General features: G+C 48.9%; 1 long non-coding RNA gene across 1 annotated transcript; it reads right to left on the bottom strand.

Moving 5' to 3' along the window:
• Positions 1–1,196: 1,196 nt before the first annotated feature.
• LOC311517476 lies at positions 1,197–2,205 on the bottom strand. Its single transcript, XR_014710711.1, has 3 exons — positions 2,158–2,205; positions 2,003–2,060; positions 1,197–1,299 (listed from the first exon to the last, which is right to left on the bottom strand). It is a non-coding gene; the product is annotated as an uncharacterized lncRNA (long non-coding RNA).
• Positions 2,206–15,475: the final 13,270 nt, after the last annotated feature.

Here is a 15,475-nt window from a genome sequence, read left to right as displayed (position 1 = left end):
TCGCCCCCGCTAATGATTCCGCGTCCATAGGTTTACGGTCAGACAAAATGGCCAAGAGCCCACCCGCAAAACCGGTGTAAGTCAGGTCTACTAAGCATTGTCTCTTTATATGCATGATTTAACTACTGAGGATAGAATTTAAAACTCTACGAGCACCGCCACCCCTGTTTGTTCCAACTGTCACAACGTCCCATCGAGATGCAACTCTCTCTTGCTCTGTAGCAGCTTTGAGGCCTGATTTAAGAAATCCTCAGCAGACAGCTCATCTGTAGTTCTTCTGACTGCAAACAAAGGGCTAGTTAAATTTCGTCTCTCTAAACGTAACTGAACAGAATCATCAGGGCCTACTCTACCGTTAACCTCATCCAGAACTAACTGTATTCCCCTGTGTATGGCTTCAACAACCTGCTGAGCTGAATTTATTCACTCAAGATTGACAAAACAAAATTCCTCACAATATACCGACCCCCCAAATCTGGGTAATTCACGTTGCCAACTTCTCACTCTCTCCATATACACCTCTGCATTTTCAGGGTTACTTGGGGGCTTCCTCTACGGGACCATCAGCGGTATCTTCTACATCGGAGGCTATTTGAGAGTCAGACTCTGAGGAGCCTCCGGTATTCTGAAGAAAGCGTCATATTTCCCCAAATCTTAATCATTTTCTGAATGTAGCATCATACTTTTCCCAAATACTAGAATATGGGGGAGGTGTGATGTGCTTATGGTGTTGGGAGAATGGTTTGTCAGTCCTGAGTTTTTTATTCACAACCCTTAGAGCACGTGCTCCGGGTTTGTGAATGTGGACGTTTTCGCTCACAGTTTTCTCAGGGCTCGGTGTGGTGGTGGCCTCTGAGGAACTGGAGGGGTGTTTGCGTGGTTGGGTTTTGTTGTCCTTGGGTTTGACGTCTATGAGGTTTCGACTGCCCTGATGCTTCATCTGCACCCTTATGCTGTTTTGCGTTAGCCTTGTTAAAGGTCTCAAAGCAGATTCCTGGTTCTTTGGCCGTTCTGGTGGAGGTGTCCCTGTCGCTTCGACTACAGCATTGTCAGGAAAGCTGCTCTTGCCTATGTGGCGGGGAAAAACATTTTACAAAACTGAACATTACCATCTTTCTCACCCACACCTATGTATATACTTAGAATACAAAACCTCATAAAACAACCAAACCAATAAGCAAAATAGATTTACTGGGCTTCATCCATCCTTCAGTCACTGATGCTGGTCCATTTTCCTTTTCAGCTGGCTCTTTTCCTTTTTTCTTTTCAGCTTGTTTACCCTCTCGTGTTTTGACCGTACTGTGAAGCAAACAACGTTATAATAAAACACATGGAACTGTCTTGTAAACTTAAAAAAATAAAATATTCATTAGGATGTTTTTCTATTTAAAAAGTCACAGCTTTAAAACAAAATAATCCCTTTCAGGCTGTACAACAAACACAGGTTTAGAGTTGATTTCTACCAATTGAAACAACAAACCCACAAACATTTTTTTAAAATACATCTCATTTGCAAAATAAAAACCAAACTGCTTTTAAAACCCATTCTAAAACCCATTTTGCACAAAAACCCTTGTTAGTTTTAAAAACACCATTACTATCCGTTTGCAACCAAATACTTTTGAAAAAACCACCCCATCTCTCTCACACACACACACACACACAAAAACAGCAGCTTCATAAACACATCAAACCAGGTTTGCAACCAAAAACTCAGACACACACAACACACACACTCCAGCAGTTGAAAAACACCAACAGTTTGCAATCAAATACTTTTCAGTAAACCCACATGCATTTAAAAGGCACACGGTTGTTCTGTTTCCCCGCCCCGCCCCGATGTGTGTTTGGGCCTTCAGTTAAAGAACAAGCAAAAATCTTAAGTTAGGATTACTCTCTGTACAACCTGTGTAATACCTGAAGTTTGTTTTTTGTTTGTTTGTTTTTTCTGTTTTTTAAATATAACAGTATTAAGCACAACTATAGTTAAAATGGTTTTTACCTTGGCCTGGTGGTGAAATGCAGCTTAAAGTTACCAGTTCCATGCTAAACAGATCACACTGCAAGAGAGAAAGGCACCATTATTTATGAAGACAGCATGGCCAAAGAATGGCCTTATAGAATATATATTTTCAGAGTTAAAAACAGGGAGCATACCTCCTCTTCCAGTCCAGCAGCAATTCAAGAGAGTTTCTGTTGAAAGAGACAGTCTCCAAGGAACCTGAAGCTTTGCTTCAAAATAGTTAGCAGGGTGATTGGATCCCCGCTCCCTAGCATTCCCTTTTGTGATCTGGGGTGGGGGAATAAGTTGTCTGCACAACTGGGTTGCTTTTATTTCTTTTTTCTTTTCTTTTCTTTAAAAGACATACATCTCCGTGAAAAGAAACCAAGGGCCAGAGACCTTCTAACAGAAACACAGATAGTCACAAAGCCCTCTTTTTCTTTTTTTTTTCAATTTACAGCTACCCAGTTGTATGTCGCTGTTTGTCCCCTCACCATTTTCTAACTTAATCCTTTTTGATTTCTTACAACTGGTCTTTTTCTGAAGCAGGGTTCTGTAACTTTTTGTGCAGACCAGACGGTCAATATAACGCTGGAAGCAGCATCTTACGGTTTGGTCATTTTCTTTCAAACACGGTCAGGGTCTGCACTAAATTGCACAGCATTTATCAAGGTCACCCCGTGCGCTAAATGTTCTTGGGTGAGGCACAGACATTGCACAGCTTAACCTATGGCAAGAACAGTGTTTAATAGGCTTTCCAAACACAGCTCAGCACGCCGGCCCCGGAGCTGGCAGTTTCTATCCACTGAAGTCCAAGTCACACAGCCATGGTGCCGTTAGGCTGGCGGACCCATGACACAGCCCTCTCATCTTCAAACAGCTTTTCCCGAAGGCAGCGATTGAGGACAGCAGAAACAGCAACGCGTACAATAGTCCGCATGACTTTTTTACGCTCACGACGTGGCACTGGCTTAGTGGGTCCCATGCCAAACCTCCTCCGAAACGCCTTCTAGCCGTCATCCTCGGAGTCCTCTTCAACAATTTGGATCGGCGCTGAGCAAAAACAAGGTGGGCCTGGTTCATCTTCGCTACTTGATGTGACGCTGTCTGCGGCCTCCAGGGCCTCTGGAAAGGCATCGTCGAGCTGTCAAGAGATTTTCAGAAAAGAAACAGTGTAAGTTTCCACTGCTTGTTTTTAAATTTACAAAACTCTCCCGCCCCTCGGGTTCCTAATCCCATTTCACCCCATCATCAACCGCCACTTCTTAATCATTCATTTACCTGAGCCACATCTTTTCTATTCACCTTGTTCTCCGGTGACTCCCCCAAGCTGCGTTCGCCTTCCTCCTCCAGGGGGGTGGATGACAAGAGGCCACCACGCTCATTGGGGTGTCTCCACACAAGTCCAAAGGCCTTTGGGGCTAAAAGAAAGTCCCAAGTTCTCACGGGGGTGGTGAAGGAGTCCATGTTTCCACAATTTCTAAAGCACGCGTTCTTGGTAAAAGATGGCCTCTTCTGCTCCGGTGCTGGGACTCATGGGGTGATGGTGCTGCACTCTGATTGGCAGAGGGCACTGCGAGTAGTTCTTAGAGGGGTAACACAACCCTCTTCTGGGCTGGTCACCCCGCCACGAAACACCCCCGAAAGGTCAAATCTGCTCTCAGGGTGGTCCTATGCCGCCAAAACCCATTGCGATAGGTCGAGGAAGGTGGGAGGAGGTCTTAGAGGGGTCACACAAACCACTTCCGGATGGGTCACCCCGCCCTGGAACACATCCAATTGGTCAAATCTCCTCTCTGGGCAGCCCTATGTGGCTGAAACCCCTCCTGATTCATAGAGGGCTGTGTGAGGAATTCTTTGAGGGGTCACATGAAACACTTCCGGATGGGTCACCCAAACGTGGAATATCCCCGATTGGTCAAATCTGCTCTCAGGGCAGTCCTATGAGGCTGAAACCCCTCCTCATTGGCAGAAGGAAGGTGGGAGCAGTTCTTAGTGGGGTCACATGAACCACTAACGGAGGGTCACCCTGCCCTGGAACTCTCCCGGATTAGTCAAATCTCCTCTCGGGGAGGCCTATGGGGGAAAAACTGAGCCTGATTAGTAGAGGGCAGTGGGAGGAGTTCTTCGAGGGGGTCACATGACACACTCTGCTTCCTGTCATGTGTCCGCCTTGACTCTGGAAGTAATACCCCCATGGGTGGAACTTCCGGTGACAGGTGGTCGGGGCCGAAGGGGTCAAGGGGTGGGGTATAAGGGGTAAAGAGGCAGAGTTAGGGTTTGATTGACAGTAGGTCTCTTATACTACTACCAGACACCCTTAGAGGCCCTTGCATTTCGAAAGGGTGGCTTTGTAAATTTAGGATTAGGTGTTCTTGAACAAGAGTCCTTGGACATTTGGGACTTCACTTTCTTTTGAAGCTTGGAGAAGGTTTGCTTCAGGCACACTAAGATCTGTTTGAGAACTGGAACTTTGTTCCTTGAAGGGGATGATGTCCTAGCTCTGGAGGCCTTTGGTGGCTTTGGAGGAGAAGCGTCAGGACTCCCAGTTGCTTTCTCCCCTGCTTGCGAAAGCCCTGTTGTACTTGTCGCAATGGACACCATCTTCGATTGCTTGGTGGGAGCCCTTTTCCCCATTCCATCCTGCCTCTTGCTCCTGTCTGCTGGAAGGAGCCACACCACTGGCATCTTGTTGTGGTTGGATGATGCTGCAGAGTCTCCTGGAGTCCATCTCTGGGGAATTCCATGGGACATTCTGGGCAAGTCAGCACCTGCAGAGTCAGCTGGTCTCTTCTGTAGAAGCTTACCGCACTTCTTGCAGACTCTGATAGGCTGCTGGTCCCTGAAGAGCTTTGAATTCACAGTTCCATCGAACCCATGTGGAGTCGGGATGTCTCGAAGACCATGAAGCTCAGCAGATTCTTGTGTCTCCTCCTGAGTTTTCTTACCCTTCATCTTTCCTTGATGTGCCTTGCGGCACAGATGGCAGACTGAGACATGGCTCGCCAAGGGGCGGGAGCTGCTCAACATTTCCATCAGGTGATTGATCTGCAGGTCGTGTGCAGCCTGCCTAGCAATGAGAGAGTCAAGAATGGATCTTGGTAGCTGCCCAGAGCCTGGTGCCTCTGGGGCAACCTGATGGCATTGGGTCCTGGGAAGATCTGCCCTGCTCTCACCAGCCTGTGCCCCTGGCCTCAGGCAGGAGCCTTCTCCAGAGATAACCTTCCTCTCCATGTGCAGCTCCAGCTTCTCTTCAGTCCCTTTGGTGCCACTCAAACTGGGAAGGGGCTTTCTCAGCTCGCTCCTATCAATGTGGAGTGTCACAGCGAGCATCTTCTCTGTTATTACAGTTCCTGGAGGTGCCGATGTCAGATCCATCCCTGCTGGCAGAGTGCAGCGATCTGTGTTAGTTTGGTTTCCAGCTGTGCCATCACTCCTGCCCGTCTCCATGGTGGTATCTTCCACTGGTGTTGGAAGACGTGTGGAACAAGTCTGCTGCCTTCTGTCTGTGGGTAGGGCATGTCCATCCTCCAGCCACATCTGACTGGGGGCCCTTAGAGGCAACAGAGGAGCTGTGTGAGGTTTCTGCGGGGTGAGGGGTAAGCCCTGCTCATGCTGGAGTCTCTTTGTGTTCAGGTGACAGTCCAGCTCCTCCAGGACTTCATGGCTTAGGAAAGGGACCCTGCTCATGTTGAACTTCACACTGGGGTCTCTGTCTGGTGGGCGCAGAGCAAGGGCATTAGGGATCATCTTGGCCAGTGACTCTGTGTATGGGGTAGGTGCCCCCAGTTGGCTCTGCAGATGCTTCTGTCGGATGTTGAAGTCCAAGCCATTGACTGATGTCTGGTCCAGACTCGTGATCTGCTCTCGCCGGTTTCGTCTGCTGTGGACAGGAGGCCTGGGGAGAGGCTGGTCTTGGATGGGATGAGTGGATCCTTCCCAGCCCTTGACAGCCATGATCTCCCTTGTGTGGCAGAGGGGCTCTGACCGAGCCACGGAGGCTTCTCTCAGGGAAAAGGAGCTGGGATTCCAGGGGAAAGAGCTGATGGATTCCATGGAGGAATCAGAGAACCGGCTCACGGCAAATGTCATCACACTCGGCCTGTGGGAGAGAGCAGACAGGGACAGATGGGACATGGCCCTGCTGAGCAAAGGCAAACCTTGGGCACAGCCTTCCAACTGTACTGCAATGGGGCAGTGTCTAGGCATTCATGGCACACCACGCTCTGACACAAGGACATCAACTGGAGAACGAAGGACTGCGAGAGGGAGCTGGCACCCATTTTATCGATAACGATAACCCCCTTGTCACACGCACAGGTGCAGCACCTAGCACAATGGGGCTTGAGCATGACTGGGGACCGAGTGCTCTTTTAATAGAAAGATTCTATTCTGTAACTCCTCTCTCGTTCCGGGAACTGCAGTGTCCTCTTTTTGTCTCAGCCCCGTGGCTAGGCCACTCAGCATTTCCTACTCTTCCAGGGTACAGTCCTTCAATTATCTCTCACGCCGACAGTGACCCAGATAGTCTTGCTTTTCAGTGCCCCACCCGTCTATGCCGTGCCCTCGGTGGCCGTTTGGGAAACCCGGGCCCGCAGTTTACACCTGGTTCCAGGCCAGGGACCCTCAACGCAGGAGTTTTGGGCTTTCCTCTCCCAGCTTTCACTGCTACTTCCCTGGACTGCTTCCTACTACTCTGGTTCCCATCCTTGCTCTGGGTGTACCAGCTCCAAACTGGTACTTCCCCCTCTTCCCAGGGAGGGACTGCCCTTTCCCAGCAGTAGCCCCTATCTCTTGCCAGCTTCCTGGCTTTATAGGCCCCGCCTATTCCTGCACAGCTGAGTCTGCTTGCAATCAATTCACTGCTCCCTGACTCTTCCTCCGGGTGCACCCTGCAGAGTTCACACGTCTGCCTGGCCACCTTAGCCCCTTCCAGTCCTGGGTGGGGTGGACAGCTCATCACAGAGCCTCCCCCTCAAGACTGCTCCTCATGGGGGGAGGAGAGGAAGGTAGCACCTCCCCTGCCTCTCATGCAGCCAAGTGTACAGACTTTCCCTCTCTTTCTTTATGTCACCCACCATGAGTACAGTCTCTCTCACAGTCCCCTGACATCAGGGTGACTGTCTCATACAACGCTTCACTCGGTCTACAGTCCTCTGCACAATCCCTTTCCCACAGAGGTGACCGAGTACCCGCATTTCCCACCACGTTGTCACGGGGGACACCCCTCATTGCTTCTCTGGTGCCTCCCCTGGTCACTCCGTGGATGGGCTCTTGAGGTCAATGCCCCTTCCCATGTCGCACGCCATCACTCCGTCTCTCTCTTGGGAGTGCAGCTACTCTCTCGTTTCAGGAACCTCAGTCTTCATGACTCAGCCCGCTGGCCCTGTCTCTCAGCGTTTCTCCCCTTTGGGGTACAGTCCTTCAATTCTCTATGATTCTTGCAGTGACCCAGGAAGGCTTCCCGTTCATTGTCCTTCCGGTCTGTGCCACGCCCTCAGTAGCTGGTAGGGGAACCTGGGCCTGCCCTCTACTCCCGGTTCCAGTCCAGGGACCCTCCAGCCAGGAGTTCTGGGCTTTCCTCCCCCAGCCGTCTCCGCTTCTTCCCTGGACTGCTTCCTGTTACTCCTCATTCCCCTGATGGGTGTACAACCTCCAAACACTCCCCCTTCTTCCCAGGGAGGGACTGCCCTTTCCCAGCGGCAGCCTCCGTCTGTTGCCAGTTTCCTGGATTTATAGGCCTGGCCTACTCCTGCCCAACTGAGCCTGCTTGCAATCAATTCCCTGCTCCCTCACCTCACTTTCACTGGTGTCTCACCTTGAAAGCTAAAGCCTCTTAGAGGCTTTTTCCCTGTTATTTTACGTTCCTGGAGTGTCTGGTTTTCTCTGTTCCCTGCTCTCTACATTCACTATCCCCTCCCACACAGACCCCAGTCTGGTGCCCCCCATTCAGTTGCCTTACGGTATCAGAACTTCATCCAGGTATCTGTCCATGTACTGTGTCCTCCTCTCAACCAGCCTGAGGCTGTCAGCCAAGGTGAGCTTCTCCAGGGGCACGCAGCAGCTGTGGAACAGAGAGAGCAGATAGTTGAGGGCAAGCCCTGCTCTCAGGCCCTCTTTCACAGAGAGGTGCGGCACTGAAAGGCTCCGTGTCCCATTCTCCACTGAGGCAACCTCCTCCCCTGCAATACCCAGGCCTTGGATGTTCTGGTTTTGGGTTAGCTGGATTCTTAGGTGATCCCTGTAGAGTGCTGAGAAGGTGAGAGTGTGTCCTGCTGGCAGCGTGTGTGTCATGTCCCTTCCGCACAAGTTAATCAACAAATAGGAGAATGGCCTACTGCAGCTACCAACTAATGCACCTGCCTCCTTAGCTCGAAGGGGTGCTTTATGCTGCAGAGCTGAAGGTCCAACGTTGAAGTCCAACTGGGAACGCATGCTGGGGGACTGGAGGTGGGGGTGGAGGAGGGGCCATTACAGAAGTGCTGCCGGATCCCTTTCACCCTACTCACCGTACAAGAAAGGCCAGCCTTCCTCCCTGAACTCTCCACCTCACCTCCCAGGTGTGCACAGGGCTGCTCCCAGAAAACGTTTTCTCCCACTCTTGCAGGGGAGGATGGTCCAGTCCAGTAGACACAATCTACTGCCCCTCCCCCACTCCAGATTAAATGGGCCGCATGATGCTTGAAGAAGGGAATGACCCGCTGTATGATGCATGGGGGTGGATAAGAGATGGCAGCTTCTGCTGGGTGAGAATGAATTGCATGATTCTAAAGGAGAATAGATGCTTGCCTGGTATACAGGTCGGGACAGGGGAGGGATTACTAGGGCTACTACCCCTGAGTGGGGATGAATTGCATGACGCTAAAGGAGGGGACTGAGCCACTGCAGATTTATGGAGGGGGGCATTGCTTACCATGTCTCTAGGGGTGCACAAGCCTCCTCCATCTCTTTCTCACGACGTCCAAAAGCTGCCAGAAGTGAGACATAAGGGAGATATTGAACTGCATGGGCATCCTTTGCTTCCTAGCACCCCAGAGCCCCAGATTTCAGGGGCAGCGTGTGAACGGAGCCCCAGCCAGTGCCTCTGCACGACTCTGGGCATGTCTGTGCCTTCGCAGGAAGAGGGGAGGCGACTGGGGGAATAGACTTCTCTGCTTTGCATGGGGCCCGAGTCTGCCACCACAGCTGTGGGGACAGGGACTGCTTACCTTTCTTTTTCTTCTTTTTGTGTCTGCGCCTCATCTTCCTCTCAGAAGCCTGCCACACACAGAAAAAGCAGCATGGTTAGAGAGAACTCAATAAAACTGGGATAACAAGGAGCCAGAGGGGATTGCCATGTGGGGCCAGAGGAAAATTTTTCCTTCTGGGAGAGTATTGCACTCTGAGGCATCATGGGTAGGCATTGTGCTTTCCTATGATTCAGCCCATATAGGGCACACAGCACAGCCCATGACAGGGGTCACTGGAATAATCCAGGTTTCAGCGTAGCAGCCGTGAGCTGTAGCTCATGAAAACTTATGCTCAAATAAATTTTTTAGTCTCTAAGGTGCCACAAGTACTCCTTTTCTTTTTGGAATAATCCAGGAGTTGGAGAAACAGGGATTGCTGGCACCAGGAGCCTGCAGAGTTTATCAGCGTTGAAGGAGAGAGCCTGCAAAGTTCTCCCTCCTGCAGAGCTTATAAAACTCTGCAGGTTTAAGGACTGCAGTGTATGCAACGAACCACAGATACCAGTCCCCGAATTCAGACCTTGGGGGAGAAATCTGACATCTGGACAACAGTGTTTCCTATTTCCATATTTAGAGAATGCACGATATAGGGGTTTTATCTGCATGCATTTGGGATGGCCATGCTACTCCTGAGTGGTGAAGCCAGGAATGGGTTATGCAAATTCTCCCAAACATGTGCTGATATAACCCCTATACCATCCTTAACGGCAGCTGTTTTACACCAAAAGAAAACAGTTTGGCACGAGTTCAGCCCACTTGCCTGGGAGCTGCTGAGCATTGATGGGCTCTTCATGGTGACCTTAGGATCATGATCAGGACCATTTGGGTCAGTGGTGCTGGTTCTGGTGGCCAGTCCTAGGCTAGTCCTGCAGGGAGGGGTGGCATCTGACCCGGAGGCGGGAGAAAGCTGCTATCTAACATTTGAGGCTGCTGCTTCTTCTTCTTAGCGTACGCGCAAGGTGCCTCAAGTGGCACGTGAGCAGGATTCATCAATGAATTTGGTCTGTTGGTTGGATCATTGGCTTCCCCGGCCCGGCCTGGGTACCGCTGGGGTCAGGGAGTGCAATGTGAACATTGATCCATGGCCCCCGAGGCTGCTGAGATGCCATTTGTCAAAGGGATAGCAGTGCTGTTGCTGGGCCTGGTTCTCTGCCCACCACAGCAGCAGTCACTGGGATATGGTGCCTTGTAGATCCCACTCTTGGCACCACACCTGCCAGCCCCCAGCGGGCTGATGAAGGTCTGCCAACTTCAGGCTTCAAACACTTCGCTATATACCCACTGCAGGTCTTATTTCACCCTCTTGAGGCATTAACTCACAACAAAGTGTCCCTGGTTGACCGGGGACTGTTATGACAGTGCTAAGAGGACCAAGCACCCTGCGTTGAGAGAGCATCACTCTGCTCAGCTCTGGGTCCTTTCTGTAGGACAAGTATTCTCAACCCAGGCCCAGACTGAGTGTGCTTCTTTCTGTGAGCAAGGACTTCTCCCATGGCTCAAAATCTTCCTTTTAAGAAGCTTCTTTCCCAGACCCAGCTCTCATCAGGGACCATCCCTTTGGGGTGTGGAAGATACTCTCCCTGCATTCCAAAGCATTTTAACCTCCTCTTCTGGGGGCAGTGGGGAAGGGTGGAGCACCTTGTCATGAGTTGAAATGGGTGGGTCCAAAGTGATTAAAAGCCTGGAAAGACTCCTCTGTACAGAGAGAGATTGAAAAGACTGGGACTATTTCAAGAGGGAACATGCTAGAGGTGTAAAATCATTCACAGATTCATAGCATTTAAGGCTAGAAGGGACCATTCGATCATCTAGTCTGACCTTTTGAATCACACAGGCCAGAATATTTCATCCTGTGTGGAGTCCTATCACTTGCGTTTGACTCAATGAATGGTTTCGAGAAGGCACTCCCGATTCACCCTCGAGTACTGCGGGAACTCGGATATGAAATTGCAGAACTACTAACTGTGGTACGTAAGCTATTGCTTAAATCATCCTCTGTCTGAGATGTCTGAAGGGTCGCTAATGTAACGCTGATTTGTAAAAATAAGTTTATTAACTACAAAAGGTAAATGTTAAGAGATTAGAAGCGATAGGAAACAGATCAAAGCAGATTACTGAGCAAATAAAACAAAACACACCACCTAAACTTAATACGCGAAATTAACTGCTCAATAGAAAGTACATTCTCACCCTAAATGTTGTTTTGTGCAGTTGCAAAGTTTATGGAAGGTAAACTGCACTGCTTGCAGCTTAAATAATCAGCTATTCCTTTCACAGGCTAGATCTTTCTCACCTGGGCTCAGCCCCTGCCCTCCTCCCCCACAGTTTAGTTTCTTTCTTTCTCCAGGTGTTTTCAGCAGTCTTCCTTTTTGAGCAGGTGGTGGACAAGAACCCAGATTAACTCCAGTCCAAAAGCCTTAAATAGGTTTTGGATAGGACAGGAATCCTTTGTCTCCCAGTTTGACCCCCACTCCCTCCTAGTGGACAAATACCACCAGTCCATAATGATGCTCAGTACCAGGTGACATGATCACATGACCCTGCAGTGTCAAAGCAGCATCCCAGGAAACTTCTCAGGAAGGAGGAAGATTCGTATCTTCCAAGTCCTATTGTCCTTCCTAATGGCCCATCCAGGCTGACTCCCTACTGTTTGGTGGGCATTCCCCTGGTGCAAGCACTTTTGTAATTGATACATAGCTCATATTCCTGACTTCAGATACAGAAATGATACATCCACACAAAAAGGATAATCACATTCAGTAAATCATAACCTTTCCAATGATATCTCACACGACCCATATTCCATAAAACATACCTTAGTTATGCCACATTCATCTAACAATATTTCTATGAAGAATATGGGGCATCACAGGGGTGAACAAGCATGTGGAGAAGGGCGATCCAGTGGATCTAGTGGACCTCAACTTTCAGAAAGTTTTTAAGCAAAAGAAGTTGTTATGGGAGAAGAGGGAAGGTCTTCTCATGGACCAGTAACTGGTTTAAAGATAGGAAACAAAAGGTAGGAAGAAATTTTGAGTTTATAAAGAGAGATAAATAGCAAGGTCCCCCAAGGATCTGTACTGGGACCAGAGATGTTCAACATATTCATATGTGATCTAGAAAAGGGGGGAAACAGGGAAGTGGCCAGACTGGCAGATGATACAAAACTAAAGCTAGTCCAATCCAAAGCTGAATATGCCCTCCCTTTTCTAGATGTATAACTCTGTTTTGGGCTGTGTGAACATTCATTTTGTTTGAATGGGCCCCATTTGCCAAACAACCTCTCCAGAACTCTCTGTGTGACTGCCCTGTCCTCATCGACCATTGACCATTCTGCCAATCTTCGGGTCATCAGCAAATTTTTATCAGCAGCAATTTTATATTTACTTCCAAGTCATTGATAAAAATAGTGACTAGCATCAGACCGGGTGCTGATCCCTGCAGAGCCCCATTAGAAACAGCCACATTCGAGGAGCCCGTTGACAATTACTTTTTGAGATCTGCCAGTTAGCCATTAGCCTGTACACAGTCCATTTAACCTGTGCTCCATTGATATTGTATAGTTCTAATTTTTTAATCCAAATGTCCTGCGGTACTTGAATGCATAAACAGGGGAATCTCAAGTTGGAGAAGAGAGGTTAAAAGCCTGTGTCCAGTTCTGGTGTCTAACATTCAGAAAGGATGTTGCTAAATTGCAGAGGGTTCAGAGAAGAGCCAAAAGAATGATTAAAGGATTAGAAAACATGCCTTGTAGTGATAGACTCTAGGAGCTCAGTCAATCTCGCTTAAAGAGGTTAAGGGTGGTTTTATTAAAAGGCTATAAATACCGACATGGGGAACAAATAATTACAAATGGGCTCTTCAATCTAGCAGAGAAAGGTCTAACATGGTCCAATGGCTGGAACTTGAAACTAGACAAATTCAGACTGGAAATAAGGCATATATTTTTAACGGTGAGTGTAATTAACCATTGGAACAATTTCCCTAGGTCCTGGTGGATTGATTCTCCATCACTGGCAATTTTTAAAATCAAGATTGGATATTTTGATAAAAGGTATGCTCTAGAAATTACAGTGGGGAAGATCTTTGGCCTGTTCTATGCAGGAGGGTCAGACTAGAAGATCACAATAGGCCCATCTTGCCTTGGAATCTATGAAAAACAACACCTTACAAAAGTCTAAGTTTGTCACATCTCTGTTTGACATGACCCATTTTCCATAAAACATCGTCAACCTCCTTTAGATATATTCCCGTCCTTTAATGCTTTAGCGATTGAATCCTGTATCCCTTTGCCCATTATTTCAGGCTAACTGACCTATAATAAGCCGGGTCAGCCTCCCGTACCTTTTTGAATATTGACAAAACATGAGCACACTTCTAGCCTTCTGGAATTCCCTCAGTAATCCTAAATTTGTTAAAAAGTAAGGTCAGTGGGCCAATAACCTCGTGAACCAGCTCTTTGAGGACTCTTTGGTGTAGATGATCCGAGCCTGCTGATTTAAAAACACTTATGTTTGGTTCTGCATTCAGCTGGCATCAGTCCAGCATTTCCATCTCTCGAGGATTCTCACTTACCTCCGATGTGGCGAGGCTCATCACAGCAAGAAAGGCAAGAAACAGCACCGTGCATCTCAGGATCGTTAGGCAGGAGGCCCAGTTGAAATACAGGAGGAGTGAACTCATTTCCCAGGGTTCAGACACTAAGAACCACAGATACTCTCAAACCAGCAACAAGTACCCAGGCTACACCTGACTGCAGCTTGCTGCTCTGGCATCAGGCAGGTGCTGATGTCGTCTCTAGGTCAGAATGGGGCTGCCCTCCTGCAATCTCCCTCTCGCCTGTGAGCTGTCAATGCCGTACTTACATCAGGAGATAGGATGGGGCAACCGCCCCAGGGGGCTGAGCTGCTGAGCTCAGAATAAGGCAGGAGAGAGGGCATCCGATTTCCCAGGAAAACCCTGGGTCTTCTCCGAGCTTTACGACTCTCAAGCCTCTAGGCAAGGGACATTTTCCCCCTCCTTGTGGGAACTCATAAAACCGCTGTGACTGAGGCGGAATCTCCCAGCCTGAAGCGAGAAGCAGCCCTGAAGTGATTACCCAGCGCTACGAGCGCAGACAAACTTTCACGGTATCGCCAGCCCAAGCATTCCCAAACCATGAGTTGGGCCCCACCAAAATCATGAGAGTGGCTTCAAAATAGTGAGATTTTCCAAAAAAATTCCTCTGGGGAACTCTTCATTTGCCTGCTGGTGTCTAAGCCGCGAGGGTGCATTCAATTCACGTCCTCCAGCTTCTCTTTGCAGCCAGGAGGGCTTGAAAATGGTTAACAAATAAACTAAAAAGCAGAGATTCTCAAATAATTCACTTGACTCCAGGCCTGGAAGCTTTAGGAAAAGCACCCTCTATCATAAGAAAATAAAGAGCCCTAGCTCTTATCTAACATCTTCAATCAGTAGATCTCAAAGCACTTTACAAAGGAGGCGTGGAACATTAGCCCCCTTTTAGAGATGGGAAACTGAGCCACAGAGAAGAGCAGTGACTTGCCCAAGATCACCCAGCAAGACAGTAGCAGAGCCAGGACGAGCACTTAAGCCTTCTGAGTTCCATCTAGTGCTCTATCGACGAGGCCACAGTGCATTTGAAGTAAGGGGTCATAGTCAGTACATTCCTGTGGTGGTTAGTCTGGGCTCTTCCAATCACCATTATTTTCTCCTTCTCATAACACAAGAACTCAGGGTCACCACATGAAATTAAGAGGCAGCAGGTTGAAAACAAACAAAAGGAAGTATTTCTTCACCCAGTGCACAGTCAACCCAAGGAACTCTTTGCCAGAGGCTGTTGGGGCGGCCAAGACGATAACAGGGTTCAAAAAAGAACGAGATAATTTCATGAAAGATAGGTCCTTCAATGGCTATTAGCCAAGATGGGCAGGGTTGCCACACCACGCTCTGAGTGTCCCTTGGTTCTGTTTGCCAGAAGCTGGGAATGGGAGACAGGGGATGGATCACTTGATGATTCCCTGTTCTGTTCATTCCCTCTGAAACACCTGGCATTGGCCACTGTCGGAAGACCGGAGACTGGGCTCCATGGACCTTTGGTCTGACCCAGCGTGGCCGTTCTTCTGTTACAGCTCTTCAGTCTCCTTGATACCTGTGATGTCATAATCCTGCTCAGTTCTCCAGCCTTCCATGGCGTCTGGGTGGAAAGACAGGGGAGATGTCACCTCGTGAGCTGGGTCTGTAA

Source organism: Lepidochelys olivacea, assembly GCF_965140295.1.
Source record: "Lepidochelys olivacea isolate rLepOli2 genome assembly, chromosome: 3".
Classification (NCBI taxonomy): domain Eukaryota; kingdom Metazoa; phylum Chordata; order Testudines; family Cheloniidae; genus Lepidochelys; species Lepidochelys olivacea.
This window is presented reverse-complemented; position numbering and strand designations above follow the sequence as displayed.